The sequence below is a fragment of the Brassica oleracea genome, chromosome C9 (assembly GCF_000695525.1).
Source record: "Brassica oleracea var. oleracea cultivar TO1000 chromosome C9, BOL, whole genome shotgun sequence".
In the NCBI taxonomy this organism is placed as follows: Eukaryota; Viridiplantae; Streptophyta; class Magnoliopsida; order Brassicales; family Brassicaceae; genus Brassica; species Brassica oleracea.
Window position 1 is genome coordinate 42,840,217 of NC_027756.1, and position 14,286 is coordinate 42,854,502.

The following is a 14,286-nucleotide window of genomic DNA, read 5'->3' on the forward strand; positions in this document are numbered from 1 at the left end:
AAATTAACATCAACAATATATTTTCCAACATTATCCACCTAATCAACACTAAATAACATAAAATCCGCAAACCTATCTAAATTCCCTATACTAACCACCTAATCTATCCTAAACTAACCAAATTAGAGAGGAATCAGGCTTACCATTGCTACGAAATGGAGAGGAAGTAGAGAGGAAGTAGAGAGGAAAGAAAGAGTGAGCGGTCGGGTGTATATATAAGATTACATATCGTCGCAAATTCGTCGTAAATTTACGACGAAATAGCGAGCAGTTACAAAGGCCCGTGTTTTTATTTACGAGGAAATGGCGAGGAATCACAAAGGCACGTGTTTTTCTTTACGTGGACTTTACGACGATTTTGCTTACGTGAAATTAACGTGATTTATGTTTAAATCTTTTTACGTGGTCTTTACGATGATTTCATCCTACGTGGAATTAACGAGTGTTATGTTTAAATCCCTAGAACCCCAAACCCGAAACCCCAAACCCCAAACCCCAAACCCCAAACCCCAAACCCCATATTCCTTATTTTCTACTTCATATATTCCAAACCTCATCTTTATTTCTATTCCAAACCACAATTCCCACATTTGCTTATTCATAAAACAAACTCCCAGCATTCCCTTATTCATAAAACAAACCTCACATTATCTTATTCATAAAACAAACTCCCTCATCTTATTCATAAAACAAATACATCAATCGGATACATCGACATTCTCGTCATCACTAGAAACATCATCATTTTCATTAAACTCGTCTTCAACAGCTTCGTCTGTGGCATCATCGGTAAGATCTTCGTACTCGTGATTATGCGGATCAATGAGAAGGATGTCATCAATTTCTTGTTCAGGTTCCTCGACTTCATTTATCTGTTCTTCTTGCAATGGTGGTTCTTCTCCACTGATGATTCGTCCTCGAGGTGTAACTTTGATCACTGCTAACCAATTTATACCTGAATCTCTCATCCGAGGGTATGGAAGGAAGCTAACTTGGTCTGCTTGTGAAGCTAAGATGAAAGGCTCGAATTTGTTGTACCTTCTTCCACCGTTGACATCAACTACACCGAATTTGTTAGACCGAACACCTCTGTTGACGACGGGGTCGAACCATTCACATTTGAAGAGGACGCATTTCAGCTTCAGTATCCCTGGAAATTCGACTTCAATAATCTCCGTCAAGATCCCGTAGAAATCTGTTTCCCCTTTCACACATATTCCATAGTTACTGGTCGCCCGCTGTCTACCATAGTCATATGTATGAAAAGTATAGTCTCGTGTGAAATACATCTGTGATGTGGTGACCTTTACAAGTGGAGATTGAATTACTTCGTGTAACCACTTAGGATAATCTGCATCGTCGTCGTCATAATCAACCTGCAAAAATAAAGAGAATGTTAATGAAATACAGATAATGTATGAAATTTTTTTTAGTTAATACCTGATTCCGCAACCACTTAATGAAGTGTTGATCTTTCCTTTTGTCTACGTCACTTGTGGATATACCAGGAAATGTTTCTTCGACTTGAGAAACAAATAGGCTGTAAAATCACATTTTATAGGAATGAATCTCTCGCAATTATACAATTAATTATACTTATATGTGTTTCGAAGTGTCAATATATGTTACCTTTCAAAATAACGCATCAATGGATCTTCGCAATTGAGTAGAATATAGGTGTGTGCACTATGAGCGTCTTGTTCACTCGACCACCAAACCTCTTTAGACTTTCCACCGAGTCGCCCAATCTGGCTAAAGATGTCTGGAACACCAGCAACTGCATATGTTGGCGCAACACCACCATCATCATATCTTCTTGGAGCTCTTCTCCGTGTACGTACTTTTGACGCAAAGTAGTACGATGTGAAGTGAGAAACTTCTTCCGTCAAACTTCCAGCAATTATAGAACCTTCAACTTTGGCGAGGTTCTTTGCTTTTCCCTTCAAATATTTCATGGCTCGCTCATACTGATACATCCATCCGTAATGTACAGGTGCACGAAGCAATGCCTCATATGGGAGGTGGACAGCTAGATGCTCCATGACGTCAAAAAATCCGGGAGGAAATATCTTCTCCAAGTTGCACAATAAGATGGGAATGTTCTCCTGAAGCTGTTCCACGACTTCTTCTTTAAGAGTGTGTGCGCTCAGATCCCTGAAAAATGTTCCAATGCCTTTTATATTCGAAAAAAAATTAAACACATTGTTAGTCATATATTATTTTGTAAATTATTGTGATATAATACACTACGTACCTGCAAGTGCTTCATGTACGTTTGTTGGAAGTAGCTCCGCAAATGCAAAGGGCAGTAGTCGTTGCATAAATACATGACAATCATGACTCTTCATCCCGGAGAACTTTTGACCCTTTTCAACACATCTAGAGAGATTCGAAACATACCCATCGGGGAACTTCACTTCTGATGCCACCCAGTTGAACAACACCGACTTTTTTTCTGAAGATAATCTGAATATCGGAACGGGAACTTGTCCATTGCTTTTAATATGTAACTCGCTTCTTGAGCAAATATCCGGCAAGTCCAACCTCGATTTTATGTTGTCTTTTGTCTTCCCTGGGACATTCAATATTGTATTCATGATGTTCTCAAAGAAATTCTTCTCTATATGCATCACATCGAGGTTGTGGCGCAGAAGAAGATCCTTCCAATATGGCAACTCCCAAAATATACTCTTCTTGTGCCAGTTGTGATGAACACCGTAAGAATCTGGCATATTACGAGGGACATGCCAATTACCACCCCAACGAACTGTTTCGTTAGCTCCGTAGTAGTCGATTTGCGCTTCAATTTGTTCTCCAGTTAGATATGGAGGAGGAGTGTCTCTCACAACCCTTTTGTGCCTAAACAAATTCTTGTTTCTTCGGTAAGGATGGCCAATGTGAAGAAATCGACGGTGACAATCAAACCAACTTGTCTTCCTACCATTCTTCAGTTGAAACGCATCTGTCGTTCCATTACAATATGGACAAGCTAATCTCCCATGTGTAGTCCATCCAGACAACATCCCATAGGCAGGGAAATCACTTATGGTCCACAAAAGCATCGCTCGCATCGTAAAATTCGTCTTCGTTGAACAGTCATACGTCCTCACCCCTGTTGACCACAAATCCTTCAACTCTTTTATCAGTGGTTGTAGGAAAACATCCAGGGACCTTTTTGGATGGTTCGGACCAGGTATTAATATGGTCAAGAATAGTAACTCCCGTTGCATGCACATCTCCGGTGGCAGGTTGTATGGAGTAAGAAAGACTGGCCACAATGAATATTGTCTCCCTGACATTCCGAACGGACTAAATCCATCTGTGCATAATCCGAGATACACATTCCGGATATTGCTAGCGAAATCTGGATGTACTTTGTTGAAATGTTTCCAGGCTCTTGCATCTGATGGATGAGTCATCTCACCATCCGTCTGAGTATGCTCGGCATGCCATCTCATCTTTCCAGCAGTGTGCTCTGATTGATACAATCTTTTCAATCTGTCTGTAATTGGTAGGTACCACATCCTTTGGTACGGTACCCTATTACGTCCTCGTCCTTGCGGCTTGAATCGTGGCTTCTTGCAGAATCGACATTCTTCTAGCTTCTCATCATCTCCCCAATAGATCATGCAGTTGTCGATGCAAACATCTATCATCTCCGAAGGCAACCCAAGACTATAAACCAGTTTCTGAATCTCATAATAAGAATCAGCAGACACATTGTCTTCCGGCAAGTACTCTTTAAACAAGTCCGCCCATTCGTTCATGCAACTTTCATGTAGATTGTGATCAGTTTTAATATTCATCATTCTAGCAGCTAACGACAATTTAGAGAGACCTTCTCTACAACCACTGTAAAGTGGTTGATTCGCCGCGTTTAACATTTCGTAAAACTTTTTTGCATCTATATTAGGTTCTTCATCTTCATCATGAGCTACGAATGCATCAGCTACCATATCATGAACCCTATCATAATCTACCATCTCCTCCTGCTGGTAACTATGTTCATTATGCAAATGATGATCAACCGGTTCTTTTTCCTGAAAATTGCTATTACTACTACTAGCTTCATTCTGATCATAATTAAAACCTTCTCCATGTTGAAACCAGATATAGTAATTTGGCGTGAAACCTCTATTTATTAAATGCTTCCAAACATTTTCACGGTTTGCCAGTTTCGAATTGTTGCATTTCCGACAAGGACAGAACATCTTACCACTTTCTTGGGCGAGCGGTGTTGAATCTGCTTGATGCATAAATGTCTCCAGACCCGCAAGGTATTCTTTCGTCACTCTCCCGTTAGCATCTCTATGCATATACATCCACTTCCGCAACTCGTAAATATTCCCGGAGCCAGCCATTTTTTTTTCTTTCACGTTTTTTGTTGTTGGTGTGTTTAAAATGATGTTCAAACATCCATATTTATAGGAAAATTCGAATCTGGTAGTTGTAATTTTGCTATGAATTTACGACGAAAATTAATTAGGTGGGCAAAAAAAACGTGTAACACCTATAAAGTTGGTGGATTCAAAAATTTCCTCGCTAAATACACGTAAACTATTCCCTCGTAAATACCACGCAAAGTTTACGTCGTATTTACGAGGAAATAGTTTTTCCTCGTAAAATACTCGTAAAGTTACATCCACTTTACGACGAAATAGTTTTGTCGTTACGTTACGAGGAAATAACGATGACTTTAATTTTTCACGTAAATTCGTCGTAAACTCGACGCAAATTTACGAGGATTGTTTTTCCTCGTTATTTTTCGTCGTTAAGCATGTGTTTTCTTGTAGTGAAAATATGCCTCTATATGCTGTTCTTTTGTTTCATGGTTTCCTTTCTTGAACGTGCATTCAATAAAACATATTAACTTATATGTTGTGAGAGAATATTTGTTTACATTGTCTAATCATCGTAATTGATTTAGAATTTTAACTTAAAAACAAACAATGTTCTCTGTGTTGAGGCTGCAAGCTACTGGTTTGTAGCCGACTGTTTGAAAACAACTTAATAGCATGTACAAGGGTATGTTAAGTTTTTTTTTTTTTGCATGTAACATCCTCAGATCTATTAAATCCCATTCAGCTCCAAAATCACGTATTAATTCAGTCACTAGAGTTAAAGAATCATTAAAACTGCAAACCAACATAAAAGAAAAGAGTAAGGTCTTTGAGATGAGGCGGACAAGCTTAATTTAGAGAGTCATTATTGGTTTATATGATTTAAATATCAAATTTTGGTATATAGTTTGTTTAAAAAGTTTGTTTTTAGTTTGGTTTGGTTTGGGCAATGATATTATTTTTATGGTTGGATCAATTTTTTATTCAATTTCATTTGTATAATAAAACTGTTCAATTTTGGTATTAGAACTCAATGATTTTAAAGTCAAAACAGATTTTAAATCAATTGTAAATTTTACAATTTTCTTATACAAATCTTAAGAATAACAAAATGTGATTGGTTTTTTTGCTGGAGGGGACGATGGCGGCGATAACCCTAGCAAGCGAAGGAGATTGCGGTGACGCGAGTGATGGTGAAGCCACGGCGGCTCTGTCTATTCAGGCCTTGGAGGTAAACGGGACAGCTATCGAGCCTGCGGCTGTGGAGACGATGAAGCAGGGGAACGCAGCGACTTTCGATGGCAAGCACCAGAGTGATGGATCTCCACGTTCTGCTCCTTGGACGAAGAAGAAGATGGGAGGAGGCGATCCAGAAGCCATTGTAGATGTAGTGGATGGTGTTGCCTCGCTTCAGATTCCCGAAGAGATATTTGATGAGGCGGAGCTCCTGTGGAAAAGCTATGTGGTGGGTTATTTCATTGGAGATGCTCCTCATGTGGGTTCAATTCACGCAACTGTCAACCGTATCTGGTCTGCTCCCAAGGTGGGTACAAAGATCGACGTCCAATTCATTGAAAAGAATACAGTTTTGTTTCGCATTGAGAACAGTCAGATGAGGAGTCGTGTGATTCAAAGGAAATATTGGCACATTGCGGATATCCCCTTGGTAGTCAATGTTTGGACTCCAGAGTCTGCACTGCATCCTCCAGATCTTTTGGCTATGCCTCTGTGGGTTGATCTTAAGGGAGTCCCAAACAACCTTTACTCTCACAAGGTACTGAAGTGTTTATCCAGAGCAGTCGGTCAGTTTGTGAAACTTCACCCGAGTACGGAGAAGTGTGTGAGGCTTGATGTGGCCAGAGCTCTCGTGGAGGTCAACCTACACCAACCTCTGGTGGAGAAAATATCCTTTAAGGATAATGCTGGCTCTGCGCATGAAGTGGAAGTTAATTTTCCTTGGCTTCCTCCTCGTTGTAGTGTTTGTCGCAGTTGGGGCAATAAAGGTCAGGACTGTTCGAGTAAGGAGATTAGAATCCTTAATAAGAAGGTAGAGGAGGCAGCAGCGTCTTTGTTTGCTGTTATACCTCACGGAGGAGACAAGGCTGGAGACAGGGTTGAAGTGGTGAAGGGAAACGAGGTAGTAACTGTAGAGGGAGACGTGATTAAGGAAGGGAATGCATTTGAGAATCTGATTCAGGATTTGGAAGCACTTACGCCTGTGGCTAATAACGTTGTTGCGCTAGAAGGCATTAAGCTAATTGAGCCTACTACAGAGGTTTTTCACACCGATGGGGTTGGCGCCTGGGAAAATGGTCGAGGAATGAAACAGGTGGGTGATACTGGTGGGGAGGGGGCGATAATAATCTCTCCTTCACGTTTTAGTCCCTTACAGGGTATCGAAGAGGAGGCGGAGGATGCTATGGAGGATAATGGGGAGGAAGTTGAGGAGGGTGAAATATTAGAGAATAATGTTGATGGAAAGAAAGTTCCTGGAGTGCATGTTTCAAACCAAGGTAGGAAGCCTGGATCGGCTCAGAAGTAGATGCGGGGGAAGATTGTTCGAACTAAAGACCTGATATATGCTGGTAAGCAAGGGACAACAAAAAAAACTTCCGTTAGGAAATTATGACGTCTCTCTTTGCATGTAATATGCATGGATTCAACTTACCACACAAGCATAGAGCACTTAAAGCCTGGTTGCAAGTGGAAAAGCCTTCTTTTGGGTGCCTAGTAGAGACGAGAGTGCAGGAGTCTAATCATCAGTGGTGCATGAGTGTTGCCATGCCAGGTTAGAAATCCCTCACGAACTACAACTACCATCCCTTGGGCAAGATTTGGGTCTGCTGGTCTGATCAAGTTATTGTCACGCAACTGCATATGAGCGCACAGGTAATCACGTGTGCAATCCAGGTGCCAAGTACTGGAGAGCAATTTGTATGTTCTGCTGTCTATGCATACAACACTGCAGTGGATCGAATTCGATTATGGGAAGAGCTGAGAGGAGCAAAAGCTGCTTATGATCATTTGAACCTCCCTTGGATATTGATAGGAGACTTCAACGAAAATTTGGCCTCTTCCGAGCACTCTCGCACCATGGATTATTGCAGAGATATGTCTGGCATGAGACACTTCCAGGAAGCAATGACAGATTGCTCTGTCATGGATTTACCCTTTACTGGTGCATTGTTTACGTGGTGGAACAATCGAGTTGCGGATCCTATTGGCAAGAAGTTGGACATAGAGTTGGTTAATCAGAGTTGGCTAAGTCGTTACCCACTATCTTCAGCACAATTTGATGCTGGCGGAATATCGGATCACGCAAGGTGCTTGGTTCGCACAGCAGGAGTTACAAATGATGCTAGGAAACCATTTCGGTTTTTTAACTTTCTGGCTGAGCACAAGGATTTCTTGCCGACGGTTCAGAGAGTCTGGGACTCGACTCAAGCTCTCTACCCCTCCAGGACAGCACTCTCCCTTTTCCATAGGAAGCTGAAGCTTCTTAAGCAACCGCTTCGGGAGCTGAACAAGACACACTATGGAAACTTGCCAGCCCGCACTAAGCAAGCTTATAATGAGCTTTGTGAATGTCAAAACAGAGTATTACAGGATCCATCGCCTAACAACGTTGCATGGACATCTGAGGCAGCAGAGAGATGGAATGTTTTGGCTCGTATTGAGGAAAAATTCTACAGGCAGAAGTCATGTGTCCGATGGCTTACGGCAGGAGATCAGAATACAACGTTTTTCCACAATATGGTTCAGACGAGAATAGCTAAAAACACGATCAGGAGTTTGGTGACAGCGCAGGGAGAAGTGCTCACAACATTGTCAGATATTAAAAAAGAAGCAGTTTCTCATTTTCAATCGCTTCTGCAAAGACAAGATCCGACTACTGAGGACATTACTGTTGATGCTCTACAAGAGCTGCTAACATATAGGTGCTCTCGGGACGATTCAGCTTGTTTAGTTCGGCCGGTCACTGCTGCAGAAATACAGCAAGCGCTCCGCTCTCTCCCAAGTGATAAAGTTTCTGGGCCTGACGGTTTCACCAAAGAATTTTTTATTGCAGCGTGGCCAGTCATTGGAAGGGACTTCATCGTGGCGATCCAGTCTTTCTTCATATTCGGGTTTATGCCTACAGGAGTGAATGCCACTATACTCTCCTTGATACCTAAGACAACTACTGCTCAGACTATGAAGGATTACCGGTCCATCGCGTGCTGCAACCTTCTCTACAAGGTGATCTCTAAAGTCTTAGCCAATAGACTGAAGATAATTTTCCCTGCAGCAGTTGAAGCTAATCAGTGTGCATTTATCACTGAGCGTTTACTTCTGGAAAACGTCTTAGTCGCTTCTGAGCTTGTTACTGGTTATCATAAGACCACAAACAAAGAGAAATGCGCCATCAAGTTCGATATCTCGAAGGCTTTTGATACAGTCAAGTGGTCTTTCATCACATCAGTTTTACGAGCAATGGGACTGCCTCCTCAGTTTATTCAGTGGATCAGACTATGTATATCTACAGCTGCGTTCTCAGTGGCAGTGAATGGGAGTCTGGAGGGGTTTTTCACTAGTGCTAGAGGCATTCGTCAAGGATGCTCCCTCTCGCCATATCTGTATGTTATCCTTAACAACGTCCTATCAAAATTTCTCAACAAAGCCGCAGAAGCAGGAGAGTTTGCCTATCATCCTCAGTGTCAAGGCGTCAAGCTAACACATCTGAGTTTCGCTGACGATATTTTGGTATTCACCAATGGTACATCAGAGTCGCTATTGGGTATTATGGAAGTCATGCGTCGGTTTGCAGCCATGTCTGGTTTACATATTAACGCAGCGAAGTCATCGATCTATGTGACAGGGAGGAACATAGCTGATCTTTTAGCGACAACGGCATCCTTGAGCATTGGAGTAGGCACGCTCCCTATTCGGTACTTAGGCATGCCTCTTACTACGAAAACACTTACTAGCCATGACTATGAGCCTCTCATTGACAAAATCCGAAGTAGAATGTTGTGTTGGTCCAACAGAGCTCTCTTGTTTGCAAGAAGGCTTCAGTTGATTCAGTCTGTCATTACTAGCATGGTTAACTTATGGAGCTCAACTTTTATTCTTCCAGCTAAGTGTTTGGATACCATTGAAAGCATGTGTAGCGCGTTTCTCTGGTCTGGATCCCCTACCCAAACACATAAGGCCAAGGTTAGCTGGGAGGATCTCTGCGCACCTAAGGATGAAGGTGGACTGGGAGTGAGAAAGTTCAGAGATACGGCAAAAGCATTTGCTCTAAAGCTTATACGGAGATTATTTACTCAACCGTCATCTCTATGGGTCAGCTGGGTAAATCACTATTTGCTTAAGTATAACTCCTTTTGGGATGTACGGGATGAATCAAAGGGGTCTTGGATATGGAGGAAACTACTGAAGTTAAGAGATTTGGCTTATGAGTTTCTTAGGGTTGGCATTAAAGATGGCAAGACATGTCACTTCTGGTTCGACGACTGGTTGGGAAAGGGCAGACTCATCAATGTTACAGGTCCGACTGGTACCACCTATCTGGGAGTAATGCGACATGCTAAGGTTTGTGATGAAGTGGCAGGTAATGAGTGGAACATTAGAGGAGGGAGGAGCCGGCGGTTCCATGAACTCTATGATAGTATCTTAGCGCTTGCGCCTCCGGCCCCTGACAAAGGAAAAGATATTATAATGTGGAAGCATGGCGATGATGACTACAGGCCAACGTTCTCAGCCGCTAGGACGTGGGATCAACTCAGAATTAAGAAAAGCAAAGTGGACTGGTCTGGTTCGCGAAGGGGTGCCTCACTTTTCTTTTATAACCTGGTTAGCCATACGGAACAGACTGTCAACAGGTGATCGTATGCGGGCTTGGGGTATTGTGCAAGGGTGCGTGTTGTGTGGAGAGAGAGACGAAACAAGAGATCATCTCTTCTTCGCTTGTCCATATTCATATACGATATGGGAGCCTCTTGCACGACCGCTTATTGAGAGAAATATCAATCCGGATTGGCAATGTACGGTGAATCGCTTGCAGCGAATGGGAGGGAAGAGTCTCGACGCGATCCTTGCAAAAATGCTGTTCCAAACTGTAGTGTATCACATCTGGAGGGAGAGAAATGCAAGGCGCCACCAGCAGAGTTGGAAGTCAACGGATCAACTAAGCAGACTCATAGACAAAGCAGTCAGAAACCAAATCAGTTCATTGAGATATAAACCGCAACACAAACTGGAGGGGCTACTAACAAGATGGTTCGAAGTTACACTTTAGGATTCATTGTGCACTGATGCTATTTTTCCAACATTGAGCATTTGTACATAACATTCTTTTGATAGATCAATAAATTTGAAATTTCATCAAAAAAGAATAACAAAATGTATTTAAATCATAACTAGGTTTAGTTAGTTTTTCCTCATCTTACTTATCATTCTATATATGATTTCCAGTAATAACAAATAACAAATTGTGAATTTAAATTATCAAATTTGCTTTATACAAGACAATGAATATAGACAAACAAATTTTAAATTTTATACCAATTTAATAGAGTAACATCGATTGTAATTTATATACATGATTTATGTTTATACATAAGTGTAAAATATTATAATTTAACTAAAATTATACGAATACCCCGAGCATAGCTTGGGAAAATCACTAGCCTATCTATCTATAATAATAAAATTTTGTTTTCTCTCTTCTCCTCTTGCGTCCACGTGAAGGCAAAATAGGACACGTGGCACTGTAGGAATTTGCTACTTCCGAATGCATTTGTTAATTTTGGCGGGCTGGGCCTGTTTATTCAAGTGTTATATTTAACTTCGGTTTGGCCTTTCTCATACCATTTACTTTAAGCCCGATAAGATTAATGGTTCGGTTCCATCATCTTCTTCCAACTCTGTTTTTCCGCAGCCGATTTCTCCAGTTTGACATGGAAGACGTCGGTCAAGTAACCGTGTTATAATGTCTTTTTCGATTACTTGATCGACGTCTTGCGTTAGTAAGAACTTTAATCCGCCAAATCCTACACTTTCCTCAAGAAAAAGTTATATCGTTCCTTTATTTTCGTGACTTTTTCGATTCTCCATCCATCGATCTTAGGGAAACCAAACCGGAAAGCAAAGTAAGATCGCTATTTCGAGAAAATATTGTGTCTCTTATCCCATAACCATGGCCAAATCACTCCTCTAATGCCGAAGAGTTAGTTAGGCTCCGCTCCCCAATTTTCATCTCCAGTCCTCGATTTTCAATTACTTACATTATTTTGCTATGTTTTTATTTCTTGAAGGAAGCATATTAGTCTAAACCATAAGGTAACAGAAAATTCATATTCGCTTTTGTCTAAAGTTTCTAACGTGATGTTTCAATTTGTATTAGCTTTTCTACCAATGGCTTGGTTTGCAAGTTTATGTGAACTAATTAACATGTTTGGTTTGCATAAAGTATCTCTGTCTTTCACTGATTAAAGTGAGGTTTTATGCTATTTTAACAAGTTAAGTAGCTTTTGAACCTCATCTTTCAGTTTTTTGGTGAAGTCTTCAGTTTGCTTAAACTCTATGTGTTTCACTGGTCAACCCAAATTTGAGTTGTGAGTCGGGTGTATTTATATTGATTCTCTGATGTTTTCGAACTATAGATGAAAATTGATTTTGGAGGTGTGCGTCAACCTAACCGTAGCAATGAGCCGACAAGAACCTCAGATGATCTTGCTCTCCCAGGTATTTTTTTTATATCATCTATTTATATACGCTAATAAAGATTAAAAATAATCTAGCTTCCTCCCTCCTGTCTAAATTTCTATTAAGCAATGTATTCTTATGGGTTTGGAAGGCTAAAAATCATGCACTATATGAAGTATGTAGGTATTCTTATTGATGTGCAGTTCCTTCAACGTGCAAATATTATTGGAAGAAAGCATCGGCTAATCTTATATATGCAATTCCTTTAAACCACTACAAGAAAACAGCGGTATTCTGACGGACAAGAAAACAGTCTAATAATAGAGAGTAAAATTTAGGAAAACGGTAAGAAAATATTTCTATGAATAGATATGTAAGACAGTTTACACGAACTGTATTGATATATTGTTTAAAGTGAATCCAAAATACATAAAGAACAAAGGACAAGAGTAAATCAATCTCCCAAAAGATCTATGAAAATGATACTGGCTTTTGTGTTTTATGTTGATCAGCTCGCTCCAACTACTCTGCGGATCTTAGACGCATATGTCATACATAAATCCAGAGATCTTAGAGCATGTTTATCTGGGGTCCTTAGTGAGGTTCTTAGTGTGTGGGTCCCCACAAAAATCTTTAAGGATCGGTTACAAAAACTACTAATTAAGAACCGATTTTAGTGAGTTTCTTGCACTGTTCGCGGACCTCACTGACTCGTGGCGGCCCGCGATTGGTTTGCTTTTAATTTTTTTTGAGTTTCTTAGGGATAAACATGGTCTTAGACCATGATTATTGCAAGGGGTCCTTAAGGTTTTTTTTCTAAAAAAAAATAAATAAACCAATCGCGGACCACCACGTGTCGGTGGGGCCCATAAACAGTGCCAAAACCTCCCAATTACCAATCCTTATTTGGTGATTTTGAGGAGTGATTTTTAAATTTTTGTGGGACCCACGCGTCAGTCGCGTGGTGATGTGCCCCGGTTCGTGGATCAGTCCATTGGAGCCAACCAGAATGGAGATCAGACCGTTCAGAACAGCTCAGCCGAGGTTCGCCTTCCTAGCCGTACCGCACAGGACGATCGAGCAGTATACCGCCTCGACCCACTTACATCCGGAATGAAGCTTCGACCAAGTCCACGTCCTGAAGACCGATCTGACCGAACCAGTACACTTCCTTCCCAACCATCTCGACAAGCCAGAGTTAACAGTCGAGCCAGACTTGACTTGGATCATGCCAGACTTGACGTGCATCATGCCAGACTTAATGAGGATCATGCCAGACTTGACTTGGATCATGCCAGACTTGACGTGCATCATGCCAGACTTAATGAGGATCATGCCAGACTTGACTTGGATCATGCCAGACTTGACGTGCATCATGCCAGACTTAATGAGGATCATGCCAGACTTGACTTGGATCATGCCAGACTTGACGTGCATCATGCCAGACTTAATGAGGATCATGCCAGACTTGACTTGGATCATGCCAGACTTGACGTGCATCATGCCAGCATTTTCCGTGCCTTGATCAGATCTAGTCTTCTCCATTTTATGTGCCTTGACTAGATCTAGTCAAATTTGTATTTTCTATGCATTGTTTTCCCACATTTTCTTTAGTTGTTTTTGACTACAAAATACTATAAATATGTAGTCCCTTTGATGAATAAAATCAGTTCAGTTTTGGTTGTTTATTTTGTTTCTTCTCTGAGTTAGAGAGAGAGTTCTTTAGCTAATTCATTGGTGTGAACCGACTTGTTGATCTGGTGGTCAGCCAATTCATCTTTGTGTGTTGTTTGGTGGTTAGCCAACACACTACATTCGTTCTTGGGTGGTTAGCCTTAGATCGTGGGTATATCAAGAGTCATTCCGCATCTCTTGACGATCCTTTCAATCCATCTCAGTTCTAGAAGTGTTGTTTGCCTTCTCGGATCATATCCAACACTCAGCTAAAGTGATCCTCCTATCTTAGGGTTCTTAAGTTGGTATCAGAGCCATTTTGGCTGGTTTGTTTTCTTTCTTCTTTTCATCTTCTCATCTCTTCATCATTTTCTTATTTCTTTTTGGATCCGGGCTGTTCCTTTACTCCCTTGTGATCGCCTATTATAAAAAAAAAAAAAAATTGGCTTGAATCACTTCTGAAGAGAAATCTGGGGGGAGTGATGGAAGAGAAACCCTGCTGGCTGAAGAGAAATCCAGCCTTAGGACAGTTAAGGCGGATCCATATCAAAATTCTCTTCATCTTTCTTTCTCTTTTCTTTTT